Source organism: Coregonus lavaretus, assembly GCF_964263955.1.
Source record: "Coregonus lavaretus genome assembly, chromosome: 31".
Taxonomy (NCBI): Eukaryota; Metazoa; Chordata; class Actinopteri; order Salmoniformes; family Salmonidae; genus Coregonus; species Coregonus lavaretus.
Window position 1 is genome coordinate 20,534,551 of NC_140018.1, and position 9,526 is coordinate 20,544,076.

At 39.1% G+C, this 9,526-nt stretch overlaps 1 long non-coding RNA gene across 1 annotated transcript; it reads left to right on the plus strand.

The window, feature by feature from the left end:
• The first annotated feature begins 231 nt into the window (after positions 1 to 231).
• Positions 232 to 5,801, plus strand: LOC311106596. Its single transcript, XR_014610341.1, has 5 exons — positions 232 to 291; positions 756 to 775; positions 3,657 to 3,854; positions 3,985 to 4,187; positions 5,095 to 5,801. It is a non-coding gene; the product is annotated as an uncharacterized lncRNA (long non-coding RNA).
• The last annotated feature ends 3,725 nt before the right edge of the window (positions 5,802 to 9,526 follow it).

Consider the following 9,526-nt stretch of genomic DNA (forward strand, 5'->3'; position numbering starts at 1 on the left):
ATAAGGCTGTAATGTACCATGTGGAACAAGGGGTCTGAATACTTTCCGAATGCCCTGTATGTGGCGCGTGGGAGACCACATATGAATGGTGTGATTGGTAAAATTATTTCCACCTTTTAACGGGTTGATTGTAGTCTAATCGGGTGTTTGAGATTACTCCGACTCTGACCGCAATGAAATGAACGTCAACCGGCTACCCAGCTCCTCCCTCCCTCCCTCCTCACTCACATATGCTGTTAGTTTCACTTTCTCTTATTATCAAAGAGATCAACTGGCAAGAACAGCTACAAGGTAAAGCATGTTTATTTGCTCAAACACACCTCCAATTTACATTAAGCTAAGTGATTAATATCAAAGTTACTGCAATTATTAAACATTCGGCTGTGTCTATGGTTGTTGACGGTATGTCCTGGGAAATGTCAAATCGATTAAATTAGACTAGGGTTTAATGTTTATAAATTCTTTAGCGGGTGGACATCCTTCAAACATCCAACATTCATATTTTATTCGTTGAACTGTTCGATGCATTAAACATGTGTAAAGGAGTAAAGGAGCTATGTTGCAGTTTGGCGTAGAAATATAAATACATGTATTCCTAGATAAGAGGCTAAATTGGATCTAAACTGATATTGCTTTTACGATTAGGCCTAATAGTGAAAGTGAAAGATTCTTGTTGGAAACAGTCACACAGAAACAGTCAATGGTTGTTATGCGAAAACGAATACTTTATTAATATTCGTTTATTTTTCCTACAGAACCACAATGGAACACAGAGGTAATTTTCATCAATACATCATTTCATTTAATAATTGTGTCATTTATACTACAAGCCTATATGTGTAATAGTATTGTAGCGTCCCCTGTGTAATGACCCAGTGTAATGAAACAGGTAGAGAGTGCGGCCCGAACCCTCAACCTTCTGGCCCCTAGCCCCGCGGAAATCGACTGTGCCACAAAAGCATGCTCCAGTGGATATGCGATCTCTTATAAACCAAGGTCGCTACAGTATGTAGAATATAGTACGTTGCCTAATGTTTGAGGGCGATACCAAGATAGTCTAACTAGGAAACAGGTGGCTGGAATGTTATCTAAAGAGGTTGAGAAACAATGTCAAAGAGCATGTCAGGGTCACCCATCCCCTCTTGAGTTTACTGCACTCTATGTCTATAATGCCAGGAAAGAAGAAGTTCATCACTTTTGTGGTTGGGAATACTGGGACGTTTGAAGACGACTTTACAATGCGTCTCACCCAAAGAGGCTTAACTAAAGGGATGTCACTTCAGAAAAGTGATGTCATGCTGGCTTTCTGTCCCATGGTCTCTAGTATTGGGACTGATATTGAAGCAGCACTGCTGCAGATTCCAGGTAATTCATTTAGGCATCGGGACAGAATCCTGAATATGTTCAGCACTTAAATATGTGGAAAGTAGATTCCTTGAGTGATTTATTATTGTATTATATTATAATTGAAATTTCATCAATGGCTATTGACACACGTGTTTCCTTTTTGACAGCTGGTAAACCTGTCATTCTTGTAGTGCTGCATCACACCTTCAACTCAGACTACATTGTATCTGCCAGTAGCAGACTAGTGACCAGAGATGATGTACAGTGGCTTGCATAACTATTCATCCCCCCAAAGTCAATACTTTGTAGAGCCACCTTTTGCAGCAATTACAGCTGCAAGTCTCTTGGGGTATGTCTCTATAGGCTTGGCACATCTAGCCACTGTGATTTTTGCCCATTCTTCAAGGCAAAACTGCTCCAGCTCCTTCAAGTTGGATGGGTTCTGCTGGTGTACAGCAATCTTTAAGTCATACCACAGATTCTCAATTGGATTGAGGTCTGGGCTTTGACTAGACCATTCCAAGACATTTAAATGTTTCCCCTTAAACCACTTGAGTGTTGCTTTAGCAGTGTACTTAGGGTCATTGTCCTGCTGGAAGGTGAACCTCCGTCCCAGTCTCAAATCTCTGGAAGACTGAAACAGGTTTCCCTCAAGAATTTCCCTGTATTTAGCGCCATCCATCGTTCCTTCAATTCTGACCAGTTTCCATGTCCCTGCCGATGAAAAACATCCCCACAACATGATGCTGCCACCACCATGCTTCACTGGATGGTGTTCTCGGGGTGATGAGAGGTGTTGGGTTTGCGCCAGACATAGCGTTTTCCTTGATGGCCAAAAAGCTAAATGTTAGTCTCATCTGACCAGAGTACCTTCTTCCATATGTTTGGGGAGTCTCCCACATGCCTTTTGGCGAACACCAAACGTGTTTGCTTATTTATTTCTTTAAGCAATGGCTTTTTTCTGGCCACTCTTCTGTATATCCCAGCTCTGTGGAGTGTACAGCTTAAAGTGGTCCTATGGACAGATACTCCAATCTCCGCTGTGGAGCTTTGCAGCTCCTTCAGGGTTATCTTTGGTCTCTTTGTTGCCTCTCTGATTAATGCCCTCCTTGCCTGGTCTGTGAGTTTTGGTGGGCGGCCCTCTCTTGGCAGGTTTGTTGTTTCCATTTTTTTATAATGGATTTAATGGTGCTCCGTGGGATGTTCAAAGTTTCTGATATTGTTTTATAACCCAACCCTGATCTGTACTTCTCCACATCTTTATCCCTGACCTTTTTGGAGAGCTCCTTGGTCTTCATGGTGCCGCTTGCTTTGTGGTGCCCCTTGGTTAGTGTTGTTGCAGACTCTGGGGCCTTTCAGAACAGGTGTATATATACTGAGGCATATACACTTCTTACAGAACGATTTCATAGAAATATGCTTGGCCTTATGGCAATTAAACGTTTCCAATTTATACATGAATCTATGATAACTACACAGCTGTAGGAGGAGTGCCAGTTGTAAACATTTCACATCATATATCAATTTTCCAATGTGATATCCTTGAAAAATAATAAAAGAACATAGAGGACCAGTGAATTGCTTTGTGTCATCTTTCCCACCAACACCGACACAAATTATCTCAAATTCAAAAGACAAAATCTAACCTGTAATCACAGTTACTGCTAGCTAGCTATAAAGTTGTTCTTGCACATGTTTTCTATCTAAACAGGCAGTTAGCGTTCATAAAATGTTAATTCAAAATCAGATGAGGCTGGGACCGGGATTAGGTTAAACTCTGAGTTAGAGATAAGGCTGGGGCTAGGGTTCACGGGCCTGCCCACCAGCTCCAATACAAATGCATTAGTTTTGCATTCGTATGCAGAAATGAAAGTTGCGTTATTGGTCTGAATGACTCGATGAATCTTGCATACTCAAACATAATTGTTATTTTTTTAATTACAATAACTTTGTTGTTGCACAGTAATGGAGTTGAGTGGTTTATGTTGTTACACAAGTGGAGTAAGGAACAATACTTGTGTAAGAACTCCATTACAATGCAATTACAAAGGAATTACTAAAGTACTAGTTATGTAACAACATAATACACTGTGAGGTTTTTAATTTCACTGTGGTTTTTAATTTCAATTTCAGGTCTTTATTTTCAATTTCACTTGCTATGTGATTATACTTTTGAAATGTATATATTTGTCACCCTAGTTGTGTGAGTGTCAGAATTATAACGTTGCTAACAGCCCCCCCCCCCCCCCAGTCTATGTTCATATTAGCCACTTTGATCTAAAATATGGACATTTCCTTTATCTCTGTAGAACCAAGGATTAAGAAATTCTTCTCTGTTTTGACTGGGAATACTCTCGGGTCTCATGAGGAATTAATTGATCGTCTCACTTCCAAAAGAGGCTTAACTAAAGTGACGTCACTAGAGGAGAGGGATGTGACCCTGGCTTTCTGTCCCATCGTCTCTCGTGCTGGGACTGATATTAAAGCAGCACTGCAGCAGATCCCAGGTAATCAATATTAATGAAGCATTTTTTTATGCTAATGATTGACACTTTCATTACACTTTCATTTACTGTTTACAGTAGTTAATACTCGATACTATTACCTATTCTTGTCTGTCCCTCACTCTCTTGACAGCTGGTAAACCTGTCATTCTGGTAGTGCTGCATCACACCTTCGATCCAGAGTGTGTTGTACCTGACAGTAGCAGACTAGTGACCAGAGGTGATGTAATACTCACAGTGGACTGTCTCTTCCATGAGAGCAAGGGACTACTGGTGTGTCCACGCAATAAGAAAGCGATCAAAAAAATTAGAGGGAGGAAAAACAAACAGCCAAAGGTAGTTTACTTTTATTGTGTTTAATGATCATGTTTGGTCATACATTACATACAGGCCTGCAGTTGAAGTTAGTCTGTTTTGTCAACACAGAATGAAACCACTTACAGAAGCCTCATTATGTATAACTGTCATACATGGCTTTGTGTTTTTATTCAAAATGCATTCACAGGTGAATGATGTCTCGATAATTACGATATGATATGTATTTATATTTTACAGCTTTACTTTTACTTCTCATCAATCTGATGAGATGACCAACAATTCTACAATATCTACAGTGATAATTGGCATTTAAAGACTGGGTTTCCAGATTAACACTGGTCCTGGACTAAAAAGCACTTTCAATAGATTCTCTAATGAGCATGCTTTTTAGTCCAGAATTCTTAATCTGGATCTGGGAAAACAGCCCTAATGGTTTTTAATCACTTTCATAGGTAAATGATACCATGGAAATTGCTGAGCCAAGGACATTTGGGATGGTACAGATGTAGGATCTTAATTTGAGCCAGTTTGCTACAGCAGGAAATGTGAATTATTATGTGGATTATAATTAATGGACATTTTTGTAGGGGTTGATACATTTTTCAAAGGGAAAATCAAGTCTGAAAGCCTTTTTAAACCTAAAATACACTACAAGTTCTCCTAGAACATGATGATCAAATTAAGATCCTACACCTGTATGTGTATTCTCATTTTACACTGTTTACTTTAAATATACATAAATAATTGACCTCTCATGGGCTTTGCAAAACGAGATTGTGAGTAATCAACTAATATATTTTTAGGTAGGAGACTGAAGGGTTACATGAGTGACATGACAGAATAGTCATGTACTAGTAGTGTTTGTCAAAGTTCTTGGTCAATAAATACTTTCCAAATAAGGTTGACCTATATACTCTCTTCTAAGGTGAGAAAATTAACTAAGACACAGAAGAAGGCCAGTTGCTGCAGCATTTCCTGATGAAAGGTCCAAGAAATGAGGAATTGCACACTCACACCTGAAGATGAAAAGATGACAAGACCAATCTGTCTTTAGAAGTGTGTGATGATTGTGTGAGACAGTGTGATCAGCAGTAATACATAAACATCACTCTAATTATTGTATGATTCAATAATTCATACATTGGCTTTTTGGAAGGGATTCTGTGACAGTGACTGATAAGCTAAATGAAATCAATGGTAGGAAGTACATTTTCCAGTAATTTCTTGTTTTAATGCATATTACTTTGTCTATGAACATATTAATCTCAAATAGCAGAAATTACCACAGTGATCTTTTTCCAAGTTGTTTACTTTCAAGTAGTTTACTCACCGAAGAAGCACATATTAGACACATCATTTTAAAATCTTTAGTAATTGAGAGATGTACGGCACCCTGGAGGTGACATTGACTGAGATGTTTTTTTAAACTAGCGCACAAATTATATAACGTGCTCATGTTTTATAATATGAGCTCACAAATTATAAAACATGCTCATGAATTACTAAAATGTGTGCATGAATTGATATAAAACATGAACATGATCAGTGGCGACCTGTCATTCAGGGCAGGTGGGGCAGAGCCTGGTTTGAGCCCCACCTGTTTAGCTAAAAAATAAATAAAATACAAACGTTTTTTGATTTGTTGTTGCTTGTTTTGCATGTGATTTTGCAATTAATATGTGTCACATATCAGTTTGCAAACAATGTAAAAATAAATAAATCATTGAGATAATAAAGCCGCATGGGCTCTTTTTTGCTTTCTTGAGGAAGGCAGCTCCAAAATGCAGGTGTTTCAGCCTAGCTCAGTGCTTTCTGTGGTGGTGGGGCAGCCAGCGGAAATACAGAGCGTAGGGGTTGGTAATGTTCTCTAGTTGCGCTGTGATTGGCTCAGTCTTGTGTCACTCATGGGGACACTACGTCACAGCAAAATCACGGGGAGAGCAGAAAAATTCAAACCCCTTGTGTGCTGCCATAGAGTTACTTTGGAAGTGCCCATCCAAGAAGGCTCAAGGTCATTGCCACAGATAAAATTACGTCAAATCACGTTACATCTACAGTAGCTTTGATTGGACTGATCATGTCAACATCATACTTTCAAAATTTTTGCAAGCTTGCAGTCATCATCATGAATCAAATGGACAATCTACTGGCAAATCATTTTCAATCCTTATGAAGAGAAATTATGAAGAGAAATTATACATAAAACATATCGGTGCTCATTGGCCATTGGACATAAACATTACACAACAAGTTGGAAATTGCAAATTCAACAATGAGTGGTTTGGAAGGAATCAGTGGCTAACTGCAAGCATTGCAAAACAACAAGCTCCGACTGAGAAAATACGTTTTGAACGGTCATCCAACTTGGAATTCCAAGTCGGGAATTCAGGCCTATTTCTAGAGCTCCGACCTGAAGATCGGCATGATTCGACCTTGTTTTTTTTCAGAGTTCCCAGTTGTCTTGAGAGCACCATAAATCCAGAGAATGCCAGACTTTGATGACTAAATTTGCCCACGAAGGACCGCCGGCCCACCTTCCTGTGTGAGCACAGCACATCAAGGTGAGTCCAAAAATGTCTTGTATGCTGCTGCATAAATTATGTAATATGCCAAGGAGATATGTATACTGTAGCTAAGAAAGTAATACTAAGTGTATGTTGTGTAGTAAGTCGTTAGTGGCCATGTGCCTCACCCTAATAATTTGGTCCCTTTTCCCCTCATAACTTAGTCTGCTGTTCTGACTTGGTGGTGCACATGTAGCCTATAGCCTGTTTTAGAGAAATGTCATCATCGAATATTGTAAGAGCTTTCATTGGCTGCTTATATGCCCTCTTTATTTATCATATGGTTCTGACTTGGTGTACAGGGAGAATACTGTAAGAACGGCCCATGTTCTGAATTCTGTCGCTGTACATTTCAAAAGTGCTGAAAAAATAGTTATATTGACTACGTCCGTCCTAGCTCGCTCATTCATGTCTTAATCAAAATTACAGATTGCCTCTTATCCGCTCGTGGTCCCCTTATGCCATAGTTTGTACATCTCAATGGTCAGTAGAAACCACATTTGTTTAAGCAGGTCAGCCATATCAGCTATGTTTTCTTAAAAGGCAGTAAATGAGGCTGAATGAACTGTTTCAGTGCCAGACAAGGCTCCGCTGATAGCCAGGTGTAACAGTGGTAAGGTGTTGGGACTGCTGTTGGGACTCTGCTGTTGGGACAGCATTATGTAGGCTCTAACAGTTTGTGGGCACCGTTTGTCACCGTTATAGTCCAATTAATGTATTGTTTAGTGTTGTGTTGTGGCTTTGCTGGCATGCATTTAAACATTTATTTTGAGTTTGCCACACCAAGATTTACATGCTAAAATTGCCACTGCTCATGATACCAAAGTAAAAAACATGGCTTGGAAAAACACGATTTTTACAGGTACCTGCAGGTTCGACACTACTTTTTAAAATAAAAAAAAGTGATTGACCCTCGGGCACCTCAGAAATTGATCCAAATATTCACTAACGCATACAACTTGGGGAGTGTCAAAAAAACTATTTCAAATCTTTACCGGGGTATTCTATCCTCAAATAAACCCTCTACAAAATATATTAAACAGAAATGGGAGGAGGAACTTAACATTGAAATAACTGATGAAACATTTATGACTCAATTAAGCTCTACCAACTCACATTCTGTTGGAAGAATGTTATACGTTTCTTCATAACACCTAAACTGAAATCAAAACAGACTGGCTCCCAACACCCTTGTTGGAGAGAATGCGGGCTATCAAGGGCAGATCACTCTCATATATTTTGGTCCTGCCCCACTATTGAGGGGAGAAATAAGATCTAACATTGCAAATATAATGGGTTTTGACATAGAACAAACATTCATTTCATTGTATTTGGGTGAAATACCTGATAACTTAAACAATAGAGACAAGTGACTGTTGAAGGAAATGGCTACAAAAAGACCGTGACACAATGGGTAGACATTGTTAAAGAAATACACTATATGGAGCGTATGACCTTTACTTTAAGAACACATGGGGAGAGTGGCCAGGAATACTGTAAAAATGGGATTCGTACTTGAAAATTGTCTAATTCAAAGATGATGTTACTGTAACTAACCTGATGTATGTATGATGTGTGCTGTACCTGCCAGACCGTTTTTTTGAGTGTGTGTTCTTCAATAAAAACAAAAGTACAGTGAGGGAAAAAAGTATTTGATCCCCTGCTGATTTTGTACGTTTGCCCACTGACAAAGAAATGTTCAGTCTATAATTTTAATGGTAGGTTTATTTGAACAGTGAGAGACAGAATAACAACAAAAAATTCCTTATATAAATACTTATTTCCCTCATTAAAATGCAAATCAATTTATAACATTTTTGACATGTTTTTTTCTGCATTTTTTTGTGGTTATTCTGTCTCTCACTGTTCAAATAAACCTACCATTAAAATTATAGACTGATCATTTCTTTGTCAGTGGGCAAACGTACAAAATCAGCAGGGGATCAAATACTTTTTTCCCTCACTGTATATACAAAAAAGACATGCTCATGATTTTATAACACGAGCTCACGAATTATAAAACATGCTCACAAATTACTAAAATGTGTGCATGAATTGATGTAAAACTTGCTCATGATTTATAAAACAAGCTCAATTGTAAAACGTCCCAAGAAGCTAGAGAGACACACCACCACCACCCATTCCTGAATCCCGACCATCAGGAAAACACTTAAGACAACGACACACAACACAAAGACACACCATGCAGGTACGCTTTCCAAGGTAAGAATGTGTAGGCTATTACATTGAACTTTCCATTTAATGTTATCCATTGAAATGTTTAAGTCCCGAAAGCAGTTAGCTAAGGTTCTTATTTCACATTGACATCATCACCAACGTTAGCTAATGTTAGCTAGATTATCAAAGGGCCGGTGTGGTGAGATAACCTGATCCATTGGAATAAGGCAGTGGTCACCAACCCAATGATAAAGCCTTGCGGTCCTATTTTTTGTATTTGTTTCGCGCTGTTGGCAGTAGGTGCACTTGATTCAGCAGCCCTAGCGCCGGGAAGGTAAAGTGTTCCCATTTTGAACCATTTCATGTGTCTGAAGGTAGAACTCCGCCTATCTGGCAGGCTCGGAGAGCAAATCAAGTGCACCTGTAGGGCTACCGCTGGCCAATCAGATAGCGCAGATCACCGTGTCTGCACAGTTTCCCTGAGCCATAGACTGTAAATGTATAAAAGAAGCTTGAACGCACAGCAAAGTTGATACTGCGATTTCAAAACTTTTAAAACCATGACAAGAGAGAGACTCAACGAATACAGCAAAGAGCTGCTGTTTTTATGAGTAA